This window comes from Schistocerca americana, chromosome X (genome assembly GCF_021461395.2).
Source record: "Schistocerca americana isolate TAMUIC-IGC-003095 chromosome X, iqSchAmer2.1, whole genome shotgun sequence".
NCBI lineage: Eukaryota > Metazoa > Arthropoda > Insecta > Orthoptera > Acrididae > Schistocerca > Schistocerca americana.
The window spans coordinates 694,532,258-694,550,819 of NC_060130.1; the positions used below are offsets into that span (position 1 = coordinate 694,532,258).

At 41.0% G+C, this 18,562-nt stretch overlaps 1 protein-coding gene and 2 non-coding genes across 4 annotated transcripts in view; 1 reads left to right on the plus strand and 2 right to left on the minus strand.

Moving 5' to 3' along the window:
- LOC124555664 (protein Wnt-16-like) overlaps positions 1-18,562 on the minus strand; it is a 776,949-nt gene that overhangs the window by 169,192 nt on the left and 589,195 nt on the right. The gene's annotated exons all lie outside the window — the stretch shown is intronic.
- Positions 14,087-14,159, plus strand: Trnav-cac. The gene has a single exon. It is a non-coding gene; the product is annotated as a tRNA-Val (tRNA).
- On the minus strand, positions 16,447-16,519 carry Trnav-cac. The gene has a single exon. It is a non-coding gene; the product is annotated as a tRNA-Val (tRNA).

The following is an 18,562-nucleotide window of genomic DNA, read 5'->3' on the forward strand; positions in this document are numbered from 1 at the left end:
CCAGAAACTATCTGAAAGACTACGGTATAACGGTGAAATCACAGCGAAAGCAATGTTTCCTATTTCTCATCATTATGACAGGAGAAATTTTTACTCAAATCTAGGGAATTACACTCTAAAATCATTAAAATGTGACAAATGTGATTTTATCCAAGTTGAACTGGATGAAAAGGTAAATGAAGGTAATTTTTGAGACTGATCACTAGCAGTGGTTGATGAAAAAAGCAACTGGTGTATGTGAGATAGCTGAACTTAAAAGTTTCCTATTTAAATCGTTTTCATGGGTAAACATATGTAACAGTGCAAGTGCCTTTTTTTGGCGTTATCTATCATGGGCCTTTAGTTGTAAGTGAAAAGAATCATAGAAAATCGACTAATCATTCGGTACTCCGGTTACAATGTGAAGACATAGGAAACGAAGAGTTAAAACACAGCCAACAGACAATGCTTCTGCGAAAAGAAATCATCGTTCGTTTGTGCTGTGCAATATCAGGAGCCATGCAGACACGTTCAATACGCAACGTTAGTCAGAGTGAAATGTGGCATTATTGTCAGGCTTTTCCAGAACAAGAACTTCAATTTTAGTCGGTCGAAACGGTCAACTAACATTCCACAGTGTACATTTCAAATGTTCATCTAAGCTGATGGTTCATGAGGTTCTCTTCGATTGTCCCTCAGTCTGTCACACCCTCGACTCTCCCAGCCTCGTCGCCCCTCTTTCTTTCACACACACATATATAGACACATAAATAATCAGTTTATAGCTCATATTCTAAACCAACGGATTCAGACATGCTTGTTTACTTCGTTCACCGTGGAAATAACTATTGAAACTCTTTCGAACGAACGCTGCGTAACTGAAATTCCTTCAGTTTTTATGAGAGTTAAGATTATAAACATAAATATTGACTTTTATGTTTCCTCGAGGCAAACCATCGTATTCAGCCATGATTAATATCGTCAAAATTTTGTGAATCTTTAAAGGTGCGCATGCTTAATGTGGGTGTAGCCAGTACTTATTTCTGCCACCTTATAGCAACAAGGGATCGATTTCTATTAGTTATACAAATTTAGCAAACACCAGCCCCGATAGCTGTACGTGTTGTAGCCCCGCTTCCAGGACGCGTAGCTACGCCGGGCCAGGATCGAATCCACCAGACAGATTAACAACGAGAGTAAGGTCTGTCAGCCTGCATGTGGTTATTGGTCGATTTTCCACATCCGACTAGCTGAATACAGGCCAATGCCCAAGTCCTGTCGCAGTTACACGATTCGCAAACGTTTAGAAAACTTAAGGGACAGGAGGGAGGGGGGGGGGGGGGGAGGCGGGTAACGGAGTGGTGACAGGAAGAGCATCCGGCCACTTCTTAAATTAACAATGCCACACCCGTTAGTAACCATGCCGACTCTGCGCTGATGTGGGACATTATTACCTCAGTTATCATTCCATTAAGAATGACACAATGTCCATCACTTCAAGTTCTGATGTGCAAACTGTTCATGCAACCTCAAATATTAAGCATATTCTTTTAACCAGTTTTAATTTTATCTATATTTGGAACTAAATATTTATTTAATTTTTAATCAAACATGGTTCACCTATTATTGTGTGGCATCATCACTGGTCTCTAAGTAAAAGAAAACTATTTCCTGGCAGAGAACGACCCGCCAGGGTAGCCGAGCGCGCTAACGCGCTGCTTCCTGGACTCGGGTAGGCGCGCCGGCCCCGGATCGAATCCGCGCGGCGGGTTAACGACGAGAGCCGGTGTGCCGGCCAGCCTGGATTTGGTTCTAGGCGGTTTTCCACATCCCGCTAGGTGAATACCGGGCTGGTCCCCACGTTCCGCATCAGTTACACGCGTCACAGACATTTGAAACACGCCCGCATTATTTCACTATTTACACGAGACGCAGACAGTTGGGGTACAGTGATTCTGTACTGGGGGGTACGGGGTGGCGGCAGGAAGGGCATCCACCCATCCCTAACACTAACACTGCCAATTCCGTTGTAACCACGCCGACCCTGCGATCGCTTCGAGACTATGGCGTAAGCGAAAGAAAGAAAAGCAGAAAGAAATTTTCTGGCAGGAAACGCTACATCCTAACAAAGTATGTATAGTTAAAAAAATTCTTTTCCCTACAGACCAATGATCATACGTAAAATGGATAGGTGAACCATGTTTCGTTCAAAATAAAGCAAACATTGATGGAAAATAATGACAATACTTTCAGTTGTATGTATTAGTTTTTATTAATCTACGACCGGTTTCGGTGGTACAACTCACCGTCTCCAGGTCTCTAGATACAACATACATATCCTATATCATATTACACATAAAAATTATTTACTTTTTTAAATGATAAAATGTTGACTGAACCAATTTTAATTATATATGTATGTGTGACCCATATAGTATTAAAAATGCAAGACATCAACTACGGAAAGTGTTTCCACTGTAAAAAATTTGTAATAAATGTTGGAAAACTAAACAGCCTATACGGTAGGTGTATATGGTTGTCGAGGACTGTCTTCCTCTTATGCCGATCACACAACGCTGTCAAATGCTGTTGTGTCAATGTGTCATTTGCATGGGATGGAACAGAAACGTATAAATAGAACGGTTATATTCAGTCTGGTTAGAACTGAAACGTATGTTAAAAAGCTGTTCACGCAGGGTAGAGTATTATTTATTATGTAACATGCTACAAGTGGCTATCTACGATGCTCCACATACTTCGTCTAATTAATGTAGGTGGAATTTCTATAAGCAAGGTATATTGTAAGAGTGAGATCCTATTAGTAACAACGCAACACAGAGTAAACTGTATATCCCTCACTGGATAGGGAAGTTTACATCAACCTACAACTACCAACACATGCTGTATTTCTGTCGTACATGATACATTTTTATCATATAGGAGACCTTTCTCGGATTAACACACCCTTCGAATTATTTACTTCTTTATTACGTTAAGCCAACGGCCTAACCGCAGTGGTAACACAGGTTCCCGTCAGATCACCGAAGGTAAGCACCGTTGGGCATGGTTAGCACTTGCATGGGTGACCGTCGAGGTCTGCCGAGCGCTGTTGGCGGGCGGGACGCACTTAGCCTTTGTGAGGCCAATTGAGGAACTACATGATTGAGAACTAGCGGCGCTGGTCAGGAAAACTGACAACGCCCGGGAGAGCGGTGGGCTGACAACATGCCCCTCCATATCCGCATCCTGTGATGGCTGTCGAATGAGGATGATACGGCGATCGGTCGGTAACATTGGGCCTTATGAGACCTTTTCGGACGGAGTTAGTTATTACGTTACATTTTGTTACATGGACGAGATGGAATAATGCTGTTGCTGAGTAAGTGTTTATAGAGACTAGACAGCTAAGATCGTGTCTCCTAATCACTCCCCCACCCTCAGGACAGAAGAGTGTATGTACCTAATCTGTATGCGTATAGAACAAATTTTGTGTGCAAGTGTAAGAAAGTATTCTAGGTGCGTTGCGTGTATCTGAGGTGGAACATAGGAACCACCTCGGTATTTACCTAGTGCAGAAGTCCCTAAACATTTTTGACTCGTAGATTACGTGTTTCGGGTGAACCCGCTGCCTTTCATACATTGAAGTTTTACAAATTCATCAACTTCAAATGTGTTTTTTGACAGCTGATACAGCGCTACTCACTTTGATGGGTTTCAGTGTAGAAATGAATAGTAAAAAACGTACAAAATATAAGTTCTGTACATTTACTGTTGTAAAAGGCGTCAAACGCAAATCTAGTGAAATTGAGACATACCTGCTTTCAATGGGAGAGATGAGCCTGATACTTTATTAGCAAATTTTCAATTAGGTTTAACCTTAAATCACCTTTTCAGTGATTTCTACATCTACATCCATACTCCGCAAGTCACCTGACGGTTTTAAGCTATCAAAAACTTACTCGCAATACTTAATAATATAGTATAAGTAACAGGTTTTCGTGACTGAAATCAGAATTTCTGACATCCGCCACTAAACTGTACCTAGGTTCTTCGTCCGTGTTTATTCCGATCAGTAATTTTTGAAATATGATGTCTGATTTTTAAACATCACTGTATGGATTGATAACCGAATGTGGTATTTGCATAGTCAAATCCAGTTTCAAAGTCCGTCTTTAAACGACATTTAAATGTTGAGCGCAAGTTGAAATGTCATCATGCCGACCCTTTGTCTGGGAAACTGGAAAAATTCGGACTGTCCAAAGTTTCACTCCGTTAGTTCAGTTATGGCAAGACAAGTTGAAATGATGGACTTCGTGCTATTAGATTCAGGCTGCCACATTGTAACTACAAGTTAATGTCACTAAATTTAGAAAACGTACTTGTTGAGTAAGAAATGTCTGGTTTCCAGTTGATCAAATTTTCTTTCAAACCTTGAGTGTTAACATCCCTAAACTCTGAAACATTCTCAAAATATGAGGAAAATATTGTCAAACATAAGCCTTTTAACACCAGCGTACTTCTGTGCGAAGGAGTAATTGATCAAAGTTTTCGTCATTTTCTTCACATAACAGCGGTAATAACCTAGAATTCAATGCGTTGCTTCGAATTTTGTTTACTGCTTTAATGACAAAGAGAAGAGACTAATCCAATCTACCATTCAAATCTTTAGTAACTAAGCGTTGTCAATGCATGCCACAGTGCACTGCAAACAACCTGGGTACATTTCGTTTTAAATGGCCTATAAATCCACTATAGTACCCAACCATGGCAGGTGTTCCATATGCTGCTGCTGAAATCATATTTAATAAATCAGTCGATTTCTGCTGAAATAATCATTCAGAACATTAAATATTGAGTCACCTTTTGTACGTGCTGTCACAATTCTTGCGAAGAGATTTCTTCGCGAATATTTCTCGGTCCGTAACAAAACGAATATGTGCCAACGATAATCCCACATTACCAGATAAAACTGAGTCGCCCAGTTGTGCGGAGAAATGGATAGTTTTTCAAACAATTACACAAGTTGCTTTTAGTGTCACGACGTATTTCATCAACATGTCTTTGAACTGCGTGGTTGCTCAAAGAATTCCTTTTGAGTACATCATAAGCAGGTTTGTGGAGAGCAGTATTCAGAAATTCTTGAATAGTTGCAAAATATCCCTGATAGTAAGCGGTTTTTCAGATTTTGCTTTAAGTTGCAAGGTATTGTAAGACGCCCGCAAACCATCATCATCCCTTTGTGAAGTACAAGTGAACATTCTGTCCACCGCAGGTATCTTTCTGAGTTTTTCTTTAAGTATTTCAAATTTTTACTAGTTCATCAGGGGGACGCCTTCTCAGATGACCTGCACCTTGGATGGTTTCATAGCGTCATTGCTTACCCCTTTGTTGCATAAAACACACATAGGTAATCGTCTGCCCGACAACGATTGAATGAAGCCATCTTCAAATAATCAACACTGTCCTGTCCACTTTTCCTTTTAGATTCGGCCTTGTTTAGTATCAGTTATCTGTGGGCAAAAATTAAGCCAATTAGGCAAATATGAGAAGACATAGCATTCAAAATCAGTATTCTCACCCTCAAGTCAAGATCAGCGCGTCTCCACGCAGTCGAAGGTACTACAAAAAGAAAATATGGTATAAAATAATTTACTTACTCTTCTCTGCCACTCCAAAACAGTATGACATTGATCCACTTTAACTTGTGTGGTACCAACTATAGTCTGTCCACAAACAGATGGGCGAGAGCTCCCTAATCTTGGACCTGCAGAAGTCGGTAGAAGTCAGTCGACTTTGACAAGATGTCTTGTGTCTGGCCACCACCAACATCAGCGTTGTAACACAGAACTTTCGTATGTAGCCACTGGGAAGTGATTGTTGTGCAGCGTTATGTTTTGTAGCAAATAAATAGTCTCGATATGTGACGAAACAGTTCTTGGCCCATCACGAGCAGTTGGAGATGCTGTTTCCACTCCTCGGAGAAGGACTAGTACCTTACCGAGTGGAGGTGGAAAAATAATTAATAACGTCGCTGAATGGTGCGAGCAGTACAGCGAAAATAAAGAATTGCCCCGCTGTCTCTTAGCCGATGAGCCAAACAGTGACATTCACAGGAGCAAGCTTCGGCTCGGTGAGAGGAATTTGAAATTTTGTTTGCGAGCTATCTAAGTGGTATGGACGACTTCTAGGTTGGGATAGACCCCTTGGGATCGATATAAACCACTTTTGGAATTGCTGACTTTGTAGGATGTTGGAAACGGCCTAAAAACCACAGGCAGACTGGCCGACACGCTGAACCCTTGTAGATAAAAAGCCGTGCGGATTCGAACCGGGGCCATCATAACCCCCGTTCCGAATGCGGTCGCGTTAACATGCACGGCAAACGTGACCTGCGGAATAATGCGTATAATCACAACACACTACATACCTACATGTATTGTATATAGAGAGATACAATTTACTCTATGTTGTCTTGTTACTAATATGATCTCACTGTTAAAATATACCACGCTTATAAAATTTCCACTCCATATTGCATACCTACCGTAGTCCGATGAAGTGTGTGGAGCATCGTAGGTAACCTGTTACATTATAAATAATATTTCTGCCCAAGGTGGATAGTTTTTTTAACATTCCAGTTGTGAACAAATTAAATACAGAGTGTCCCAAAAGAACACCGACAAACTTAAGGGACACCAAAACAAGGACAAAATGTCTGAGAAACATGGGCTCTAAAGCCCATTCCTTAATAACTGTGAGCACTTGTTTAATAGAAGATGTACGTTTCACATTAGCGAAGATGAACAAGTGCTCATAGCTCTTAAAGTATGCATTTTAGACGTCATGTTTAGTAGACTTTTTCCCTTATTTTGGCCAATACTTCTTCCTCCTAAAAGATGGAAAGCAAAGATCTTGCAGTAGAAGAGATCTGTTTCATAGTATCGAAGATGAACAAGTTCTCATACCTCTTAAGGTATGCATTTTACAGCCCATATTTACTTAACATTTTTTACTTATTTCTGTATAAGAACCCTTTCGCTGAAGTTTGTTGGTTCTTTTTAGGGACATCCTCTATAAGTGTTCTGCTACACTTTTCTATTTCATCCCCCATTGTACACCAAAGCATTTAACAGTTGTCTACAGTATTGGCTGTTTATAGTTTTCCAACAATTACTACAAATTTGCTACAGTGGAGTCACTTTCTGTAATTGATATTCTACATTTTTAATACATCGGTCACGCACACATATGTATTGAATATTATGATTTTGCTTTTGTATAGTGTGATAAATTATACGTTTGCTGTATCTAGGGGCTTGAAGATGGTGAACTGTACCACAGAAGTCGGTCGTAAATAAATAAAAATTAATAAATACAGCTGAAAGTATTGTCATTATTGCTCATAAGCATAGTAGGTAGTATTTTAGTCCATCATATTTCGGGCGTGCGTTTCAGTTGACAACTTTGAGTCGCTTGCAAGGTTTTTAAATCAATTTACGAAGTGCACATAACAGCTGTTCTGCTAATAGCCTTCATATAAAGGAGGTATATAGAAAACATTCAACTGCAATTGCTAGAGACGAATAGCACTTGTTCCTCTCTATCTGATAGACATAATCGAAGTAAAAAAATGAAGAAGAACGGCTGTAGATATGAAAAATACTAATTTTCTTCTCGTAGGGAACACACTTTGACTGCAGCCCAAGGTATGATTTACAGTTATCTTCTACAGTTAATGGCAACCAACTTCCCGTTCCGAAAGAGACAGCAAGAAATTATCTTGAGAAATTCAGTTACCGGTTTTCTTACCCAAAAGCAAAGAAAACTCTGAATTTAGAAATAGGTGTCAGTGAACTGCAATACAGAACGGATATGACCTGCTGAAGTAATAATTGCCGCTTCACATTTGACTCTCATTTCTTTCGCTTCCTTCAACAATCCAGTACATTGTAGAATAATGAGAAGAAACGATGCACTAATGGTCGTAGTGGAGAATCATTGTGGAAACAGCGATGTAAGGAAATCACAGCATACTTGCTCAGTAATGCAATGCATAACAAAGAAAGTAAAAAGAAAGAGCTATGTTTAATGTCCCATTATTGAGCAAATTTCCATCATGTGTGATCCTTGTAAAAGCGGAAACAAGGATAAAGAAGTCCGCAGCTCATGGTCTAGGGGCTAGCGTTGCTGCCTCTGGATCACGGGGTCCCGGTTCGCTTCCCGGCCGCGTTTGGGTTTTTGGGTTTTTCTCTGCCCGATTTCTCTGTATCTGTTATCCTGATAGTTTCAAGATCATTTGTGTGAATGACTAGCTTGGATTGTGAAAAGAAAATGGACTGTGTAAAAACTGGGACTTTGTACAGGCGCTAATGACCGTGCCGTTGAGCGCCCCACAAACCAAACATCATCATAAAGTCCAAAGAAGACCTAAACCACACAGCAGGCAAAACAACTGTCACGGAGGAACACTGGTTGCGGTAACTTTCTTTAGTTTGCTGACTCCAACCTTTTGGGGATTATCTGGGATGTAGTTAGTTATCAACGAATCGCTTGTATTTTGATGGTTAAGTTATTACGAAGGGAGAGAAGTTTGTTGGTATAGCGTGATGTAGTCTGTGGGTGTATATTTTCCAGACACTTTGGTATACCCCGCTCAAGAACTAAATGCACTGGGTATCAGCTTCGTAATGAGGAACTTAAAGAGGAAAATTAGTCTTTCAGTCTTGTAGCTTGGCAGACACTTCGTGTTTTGGATGGCAGCCTGAGCGCTCCCCAGGCTAATCCCATGGGTTGCCGCGAAGGAAAATGACTTTTTGAATTGCGTTGTAGCTCCGGTAAACAAGGGAGCCGTGCAGCGGCGCTAAACCGATTACTGGTTCATCTTCAGAGGACGCCGGCCGCTCTTCTTAACTCGTGCTCCGCTTTTTCCGGCAGCTGTACACACCATTCTACTGATTCTGGCTCCGTTGACATGTATTTCATGTAAACACTAATAACATGGAAATTTTTTCAACATAACTGTTATACATTTTGTCTCCAATGTGTCAAGAATCAATAGGATTTTTCAGAGTAATCATTTTACCGGCCTTACCAGATTCCTTAGATGAGACACAGACCATATAGGAAATCAGAAATAGTTCGGGGATATACAAAATTCGACAGAGAAGTTGAGGTTGTTGTTAACAGACTACTGCTGCACTAAAATAGCATATGAAAACCAACACAACCTCAGTTGACTGTTGCCATAGCGGACGACTGTGGTTTGAGTACAAGACAGATTTTTAAAGAACACAGCTCGAATCGTCAAAAATGTCGAATGGCGTCTAAGCATGATTTATCCTAAAAATTATGATGGCAGTCCATAGGAAAAGCGGCAGGAAATTTGTGCTGATTTGGTAGGAAGAGGAACTCTTATATCACCCATCTGCAAAACAAATGCTATTGTATGAAGCAGTGCCTATACGCCGCGTTATACAGCGTGATTAAGCTGCCACTACCGATGTATTTTATGCAACCCGCAACGCCTTGTAATACCAAGCTCAAGGTTTTCATATTCTCTCGCTCGCTACGAGCAAACTGTTAGTCCTACATAAAAAATTAACGCGACGATTTTGTAGGAAATTCAATGTACTTAAATTTTGTACTGTGATACGTTTTGGATAGAGGCCGCAGTTTTCGAATAACTCAAGAAAAACGTAAAAAGGTGACCTTGAAATGCCTTTTTTCTTGAATAACTGGAAAACCGTGGCATCCAGCGGAAACGTATCATAGTACAGAATTTAAGTACAAAACGGTCTTATTCATTTTTTTCTGTAGGACTAATGGTTCGCTCATTGTGAGTGAGAGAGTACGAAAATCTCACGTGTGGTTTTTGAAGGCAATGTGGGTTGCATATAACTCATTAGTAAGAGCAGCGTAATCACTCTGTATATAGTATATTTAAGTGGACACAGAGATCTCTGTAAGTTGTGGCACAAAACACATAAACTCACCGAACAAGTATTACATTCATAAACGAACATACTGCTCTCTTTTGAGCGCTGTAGATACTGTAGAAAGGAGCTATCGTATTAGGAGAAGTCACTGACCGCACCGGTAATTAAGTTCCCAGTTTGTAGTTGTACCAACGTGGACTGTCCAAAGTGTCTACAAGATATAGTGTACCACTCACAAAACATGAAACACAATGTGGGAACAGTTGTCGTAAAAAGATCCTAACCGAAAGAGACCGGAGACTAGTGACACGCATTGTCAATGACTATCAGTTTCAATCCCGACAAGAGCTGCTACTGTCAGTGACTGCAGCTACATCTCAACCAGCTGTAGAGTGAACACTGTGGAGTAAACTGTATGCAATGGGTATTTAGAGTGAGATACAGCGCGAAAAGCCATTGACCACAGTGGCACATGAGGATGCACGTCTGCGATGGGTTGCACAACACAGAAACTGGACACTAGCTATCTGGAGATGTGGTCCAATCAATCGCAACTCTCCCTATTTTCAAATAATTTAGAGCGTCGAGTACACCAACGGCACAACATGGTGTTAATCCGGGAGTGTGCGAAGGGTGCAGTTTACGTCGGAGATGGTTCTGTGGCATTTTGGTAGTAGTTTCCGTACCATAGCTTGGGCAAACTCATTCTCGTAGGTTACCGTGACAGTAAACCATGATATTCATTTCAACATTCTCGGTGACTAGGTGTTGTCCTTTCTTCTACACTTCCTTGATGAGTATGATGTGGAAACTCCTGTCTTCTAAACTGACAACGGCTGTGTTTACAGGGCTACACACACAGGGGATTCAGCTGCACCTATGCATGGGTTTTATGCAACCCACAACGCCTTCAAATACAACTCACAAGATTTTCGTATTCTCTCTCTTGCACACAGAAAAAAGTGAACAGGATCTTTCTCTAGAAAATTTAATATAGTTAAATATATTACTGGGATATATTTTCGCGGGCGGCCGTAGTTTTTGAATTAGTCAAGAAAAATGTACAAAAGCGACCTTCAAGTGTGCTTCCCTTGAATAACTCGAAAACCGTGCCCTCCAGCGAAAATGTATTCCAGAAAAAGTTTAACTGAAATTTTATACAGAAAGGACCTGTTCATTTTTTCTGTAGGACAGATAGTTCGCACATAACGAGCGACAGAAAATGAAAATTTCGCGCATGGTTTTTGAAGGTGTTGCATAAAACCTGTTAGTAGGGCAGTTGAATTGTTCAAATGGGTCTGAGCACTATGGGACTTAACATCTGAGGTCATCAGTCCCCTAGCCTTAGAACTATTTAAACCCAACTAACCTAAGGACAGCACACACATCCATGCCCGAGGCAGGATTCGAACCTGTGTCCGTAGCAGCAGCGCGGTTCCGGACTGAAGCGCCGAGAACCGCACGGGCCACAACGGCTGGCTGGGCAGTGGAAGCACCCTGTTCTATGTTCCTCGTTATACGAAAACTCTGGCACACTATCACGCCTTGATTGTACCACTAAATCAACCGATCTTAATCTCACAAAAAATACCTGGGATTATTTGGAGTAGAAGGTGACACCTAGAAGTCAACATCCCGCCCTTTTGTAGCTCTACGGGATCTAATCATTTTGCAAATACTCTTACTCGCCAAATAAATGTCATTATCAAGGAGTAAGACAAGGCTGCTGTCTGTCTCTCAACCTTTTGAATCTATATGATCGACCAATGCCCACTAAATGACAAGGGGGTAAAAATTGGAGGAAGAGGAATGTAGTGTTTGAGGTTTGGAACCGACAGTTTGGAAACTGCATGTTCCTTCTTGAAACAGGGGAAAAAAGAATTACAGGATATTGTGAATATTACTGAATCTAATGGAAAGGTTTAAGGAATGAAAATTAATACAAAGAAAATAAAAGTAATGGCACTAGGAGGAAATCTAATGGCAAAGGTAATGCTGGATGTAGAAATACCAGAATATATGTAAAGCTATAAATACCTAGGAAGCAGGACAGACACCACCTGGAAATTCAGCACAGAAATTAAAACCAGTATAGCAATGGCGAAGTAGGCATTTTATAAGAAAAGGACAATTTTCTGCAGAAATATGGAGAAAGATTTGAGGAAATGACTAATAAAATGTTTTGTATGGAGTTTCCTCCTTTATCGTGCTCGATCGTGGACACTGATGAAGAAAGATAGAGCAGTGCTGGATGCCTTTGAGTTATGGACATGGTGGGGGACAGAAAGAATAAGTTGGATGGATAGTGTGATGGATAAAGAGATGCTAAGAAGAGTGAGACAGCGAAGCAGATTACCGAATATAATAAAACGGCAGAAAAGAAACTGGATTGGACCTATATTAAAGGGAAGGAGGGGCTAATAAAAATAGTCTTATAAGGGTATGTGGACGTGAAGATGATGAAGGTTGATATTTGTGATCCTGTATGATGAGATGGATGGCAGCGCATACAGCAGCATTAAGAAGGAAGCAATGGGTTGTAGGAAATGGATACGCAAAGGACCTGCTAATATAGCAGAAAACTAATGTGGTGCTGATGAGCAAGGCTAAAGGCGTAGTTACACGGAAGTAGCTTGTTATCTTCCGGAGATGAATAATTTTTGGTTCGATGTACGTATCAACGCTTACCTTGTGTGCAGTATTTTAATCTCTTGCTTGTTTATGCAGTTCAGCCCCACGTTAACGAAACAATCGCGTGTCATTTGGGTTCCGTATCCTACAGGCCTATACGTTAGAGACGTCATTTAAATAATTACTGAGCACTTGTCCACACTGAAATTTTACTTCACTCCCAAAAGAAAACTGATATCAGAATTTATCAGAGTTAGTCATTCACGCCGCAGCGGAATGTGCACTGTATTGAGACTTCCTAACAGATTCAGACTGTGTCTGAACCTGCCTCCCAACCCCGCACTTAACCTTCCGCGTGGCTTTCTCATACTGACGAACCTATAGAAGTACGAATCAGAACCTATGATCACAGCTTCTTATTCACGTACATGTGACAGTAATTTGAACAGGTGCGTATTGTATGACTTGCATTAAACATTACATGGTTCGCTTCCCTTATGCTTCTGTCTAAATGTGACATTTTAATCACACAGTAATGATACTTTTCCGAAAGCACTTTGTGCATGTCATGCACCTTATGTTTTAGAAGATGACTGTTGACCACAGTGCTGGCAACAATTATGCATGGCACACTATTTCTTAACGCACTGACAACGATGTGTCCACATCTGTTACTATAGATATTCTTGAAGGGGACAGTGTCTGAAACTAGTAGTTAAAATAAAGTAATTTAAAGCACAGCCTGGTGGAATCATGTCATTGTTAAAAAACACAGATTCTGTTCTGGCAGTACCTCTCAGTCACGGTACAAACTTCACAGCTCACCTGCATGTCTTGCTGGGGTAGCTACTACTTCTCCATGCTAGCCGTTGTCAGTTTTTAATTAATTCTATGTAACAGATTAGTAGTAATTAATATGGCATGGAGTTAAAGTTTGTGAAACATCATATATGCAAAAACAATGTCCTCTTAATGCACCCTTGTTTAAATAAAATGCGAATTACAGTGTGCAACGATACCCATGGTACAGGCCTCATGGAGCACAACGCCTAATAAACGGAAAAGTTAATAAAGAAAGGTGGACGCTATTATGAGAACGGCAAGAACTCAGAAACTGACAATAAAGAAAATAGTTGCGCGATGGTAAGAAACTGGACCCGTATTTGGGAGGGCAGTGGTTAGATCCTCAGTCCGGCTATCTATACTTTGATTTTTCGTGGTTTCACTCAGTTCTGTGAGACAAATGACGGGATGGCACCGTTGAAAAGATACGGCTAAATTTTTTCCTCCGTCCAAATTCAAATGGCTCTGAGCACTATGGGACTTAACATCTATGGTCATCAGTCCCCTAGAACTTAGAACTACTTAAACCTAACTAACCTAAGGACAGCACACAACACCCAGCCATCACGAGGCAGAGAAAATCCCTGGCCCCGCCGGGAATCGAACCCGGGAACCCGTGCGTGGGAAGCGAGAACGCTACCGCACGACCACGAGATGCGGGCTCCTCCGTCCAAGCTTGAGCTCTATCTCCACGACCGAGCGAGGTGGCGCAGTGGTTAGCGCACTGGACTCACATTCGGGAGGACGACGGTTCAAACCCGTCTCCGGCCAACCTGATTTAGGTTTTCCTTGATTTCCCTACATCGTTTCAGGCAAATGCCGTGATGGTTCCTTTGAAAGCGAATGGCCGATTTCCTTCCCAATTCTTCCCTTATCCGAGCTTGTGCTCTGTCTCTAATGACCTCATTGTCGACGAGACGTTAAACACTAAATCTCCTCCTCCATCTACAGGGGCCTCGTATTCGAAAAGACGTTAATACTCAAGCTTCCTTCTCTTTTCATTTGGCTCATTGGTCCATAATACAAATCCGCTTGCATGACCATTTCGCAAATTTATATTTTGCTCTTTTTCCATAATCCCCAACACACAAAATAAATTAGACAATCAACCCACAAGCAGCGTGACACAAAATGCATTGTTCCCTAACAAATCAAACAATGGAAACTCCAAGTAGGTATATCAACAATGTAAGACATTGTAAAGAAGACTCTCAAGTTGCAGACAGGCACAATTAAGACACTTACATAAAACTTTCGTCCACAGCCTCCATCGGTAAAAGAGAGACACAAACCATTCACACACGCAATCAAGCACACGCCATGCACGCACGACCGCCAACTCCTGAATCTCCGACCAGAGATGCTAGAGTTGGCGATCGTCTGTGCGCGAGGTGTGCCTGCTTGTGTGTGTGAATGGATTGTGTCTATCTTTTACTGATGAAGAGTGCGACCGAAAGCTTTATGTAAGAGTCTTTTAATTGTGCCTGTCTGCAACCTGAAGTGTCTTCTTTACGGAAAGTAGTAATCTGTCTTCTCATACGTTGTTCATTAACGCACATACAAAGCGCATGTAGAAAACTCAACAACATAAGTCTATCGTATCATGCATATTTCTATATACTGAAACTGATTACCGTCATTGACGTTACAAAGTTTGTAAGTTCAAGCGGAGTCCCGTTACAAATAGAGAGAGTTACATAAATTATATCCGCTTCACTGCTTCAGCAGTTAAAACTTGAGTGGTAGGAGGCAAGGGCTGGTAAATCAGTCAATTAAAACGTAGACGAATTTAGTCTGGATATTTATAGATTAAAACTAATTTTCCTCAGCCAAACGAAACCACTAAGTCACAGCTTGCGTAAATAGAGGACTATTGAATAATAGGGATAGAGCAATTATCATTTTATGAATTAAATGATCGGTGATAATGGATATTGCTCTATCCCTATTATTCAATAGTCCTCTATTTACGCAAGCTGTGACTTAGTGGTTTCGTTTGGCTGAGGAAAATTAGTTTTAATCTATAAATAACCAGACTAAATTCGTCTACGTTTTAATTGACTGATTTACCAGCCCTTGCCTCCTACCACTCAAGTTTTAACTGCTGAAGCAGTGAAGCGGATATAATTTATGTAACTCTCTCTATTTGTAACGGGACTCCGCTTGAACTTACAAACTTTGTAACGTCAATGACGGTAATCAGTTTCAGTATATAGAAATATGCATGATACGATAGACTTATGTTGTTGAGTTTTCTACATGCGCTTTGTATGTGCGTTAATGAACAACGTATGAGAAGACAGATTACTACTTTCCGTAAAGAAGACACTTCAGGTTGCAGACAGGCACAATTAAAAGACTCTTACATAAAGCTTTCGGTCGCACTCTTCATCAGTAAAAGATAGACACAATCCATTCACACACACAAGCAGGCACACCTCGCGCACAGACGATCGCCAACTCTAGCATCTCTGGTCGGAGATTCAGGAGTTGGCGGTCGTGCGTGCATGGCGTGTGCTTGATTGCGTGTGTGAATGGTTTGTGTCTCTCTTTTACCGATGGAGGCTGTGGACGAAAGTTTTATGTAAGTGTCTTAATTGTGCCTGTCTGCAACTTGAGAGTCTTCTTTACAATGTCTTACATTGTTGATATACCTACTTGGAGTTTCCATTGTTTGATTTGTTAGGGAACAATGCATTTTGTGTCACGCTGCTTGTGGGTTGATTGTCTAATTTATTTTGTGTGTTGGGGATTATGGAAAAAGAGCAAAATATAAATTTGCGAAATGGTCATGCAAGCGGATTTGTATTATGGACCAATGAGCCAAATGAAAAGAGAAGGAAGCTTGAGTATTAACGTCTTTTCGAATACGAGGCCCCTGTAGATGGAGGAGGAGATTTAGTGTTTAACGTCTCGTCGACAATGAGGTCATTAGAGACAGAGCACAAGCTCGGATAAGGGAAGAATTGGGAAGGAAATCGGCCATTCGCTTTCAAAGGAACCATCACGGCATTTGCCTGAAACGATTTATGGAAATCAAGGAAAACCTAAATCAGGTTGGCCGGAGACGGGTTTGAACCGTCGTCCTCCCGAATGTGAGTCCAGTGCGCTAACCACTGCGCCACCTCGCTCGGTCGTGGAGATAGAGCTCAAGCTTGGACGGAGGAGCCCGCATCTCGTGGTCGTGCGGTAGCGTTCTCGCTTCCCACGCCCGGGTTCCCGGGTTCGATTCCCGGCGGGGTCAGGGATTTTCTCTGCCTCGTGATGGCTGGGTGTTGTGTGCTGTCCTTAGGTTAGTTAGGTTTAAGTAGTTCTAAGTTCTAGGGGACTGATGACCATAGATGTTAAGTCCCATAGTGCTCAGAGCCATTTGAACCATAAAGTATAACGCACCAAAACCCGTATCCAAAACACCGCAACGGCTCCACACTGCACAAAACACACAAGTATCACACAGAAAAACACAACATCAACACACACACAAAACATGACTAAAGAGAACAGAAACAATCATAGACTAAGGAAAATATTGTAAACCCAACTCCGAGTACTGTAGTAACAGGAAAGAAGAGCCTGTAACGTAGAAGTAAGCGAAAACACAAAAGTACGAACACCACAACGCATAACACTCCTGCACAAGATAGCAGGGAGAAAAAAAAACAAAAAACAAAGTAAACCATTACTCAATGATACATCACTTATCTATTTTTACTTAGATTTCAATTATTTTAATTTATAATGTTATCAATCACTTATTGATATGTTAATGAACCAAAAAAAACAATTTTATGTATAGCATGCATTCAAAAATATAACTTATGTACGATAAATAAAATAAAGATGTAAACCTCTGGCTGATGAAGGGCACTGAGATAAGCCTTAAAACAGCCCGCCCTCTCCCCTCAGGAGAAGGAATGAAACGTGCTAAAAAAAAAAAAAAATATCAAGCATGTAACTGATTTAATTACAGCTGTCAGTTTCTGGTCTGTATTTTCCCCCGTTCCCTTCATGTAACAAGTTATTTAGCTCGGAAATCGCATTCCCTGGTGTAAGAGAAGTTATCCGATGTCTCCAGGGTCCAGAGAGCGGACGATTTCCAGGTGAGATCGCTTTCATCTGATTGTAGGGGAAATGGTGGTAGGCGTAACTCCTCGTTTCTCTCAATCCGCCAACCCATTTCATCTACACGTCCACTCAGCATCGCGATGTCAACTAAGGAGTACCTGAATGAGAAGTAGCGGTTCCAAGGTCTGCTTTGCAGACAACGGTCGGGAGAGCGGTGTGCTGATCACAGGACACTCCATACTACATAAAAATGTAGTCACTGCTGAGGATAACATGGCGGTCGGGAGGTCCCAATTGTCTAGCCTGAAGCCATATCGAAGGAGCTTTACTTTTTTCCGAATTCTTGAAACGTTTACATATAGAACTTACGTTAACGGTAACTTCTAAAAATTAGAAATTGGTATGAAGCATGGCGAATGTGCACGTTATTTGACAGACACTCTTAACCTTTTCTCCATCTTCCTGACACAGTAGCTATAAGATGGCTCCTTAAACCACGATAATCGTAAGAAATGCTCTATCTTGCTTCAAATATGTCTCTTCTTCACGAAACATTTCGTAAATTCGAGGCTGTACGGAGTTTTGAAGGGCATTCAGTTAGGCTATACGATATCACTAACAGGACTGTAAAAAGCGAATGGTGTCTACTATCCCTAGTAAATTCAAGCGTTGTTAATCAACACTATGTATAATTTGAAGAGCCAGTAGGTGGAATTTTTTTGACTAAATATACCATTCCCACAAATGATGGGCGCGTATCACCAGAAAATTTTGTTCAGAATAGCTACGAATTTAATACCTTTGACCAAGTACATTAACGAAATTGAACTATACAGTCACAATCATTCTGAAAATGTAAATTAATGTTAGAATGAGAATTTCCCAACAGGTACACTTCAAAAGGTGATGTATATTTGGATTCTTCGCACATGAGCCATTTGCCCAACATACTTCTTTCGGGGCTAGACGACGGTGATTTCTCTCTTGCAATGATAGACTAGGCTTTCACTTCAAAGCTCTGTCCAAGGCAGTTTCACACTCTTTATGCTGCTCCAAATTCATCCCAACGCAAGCAATAGTGCTTCACATCGGCGAATTTTGTTAAATAC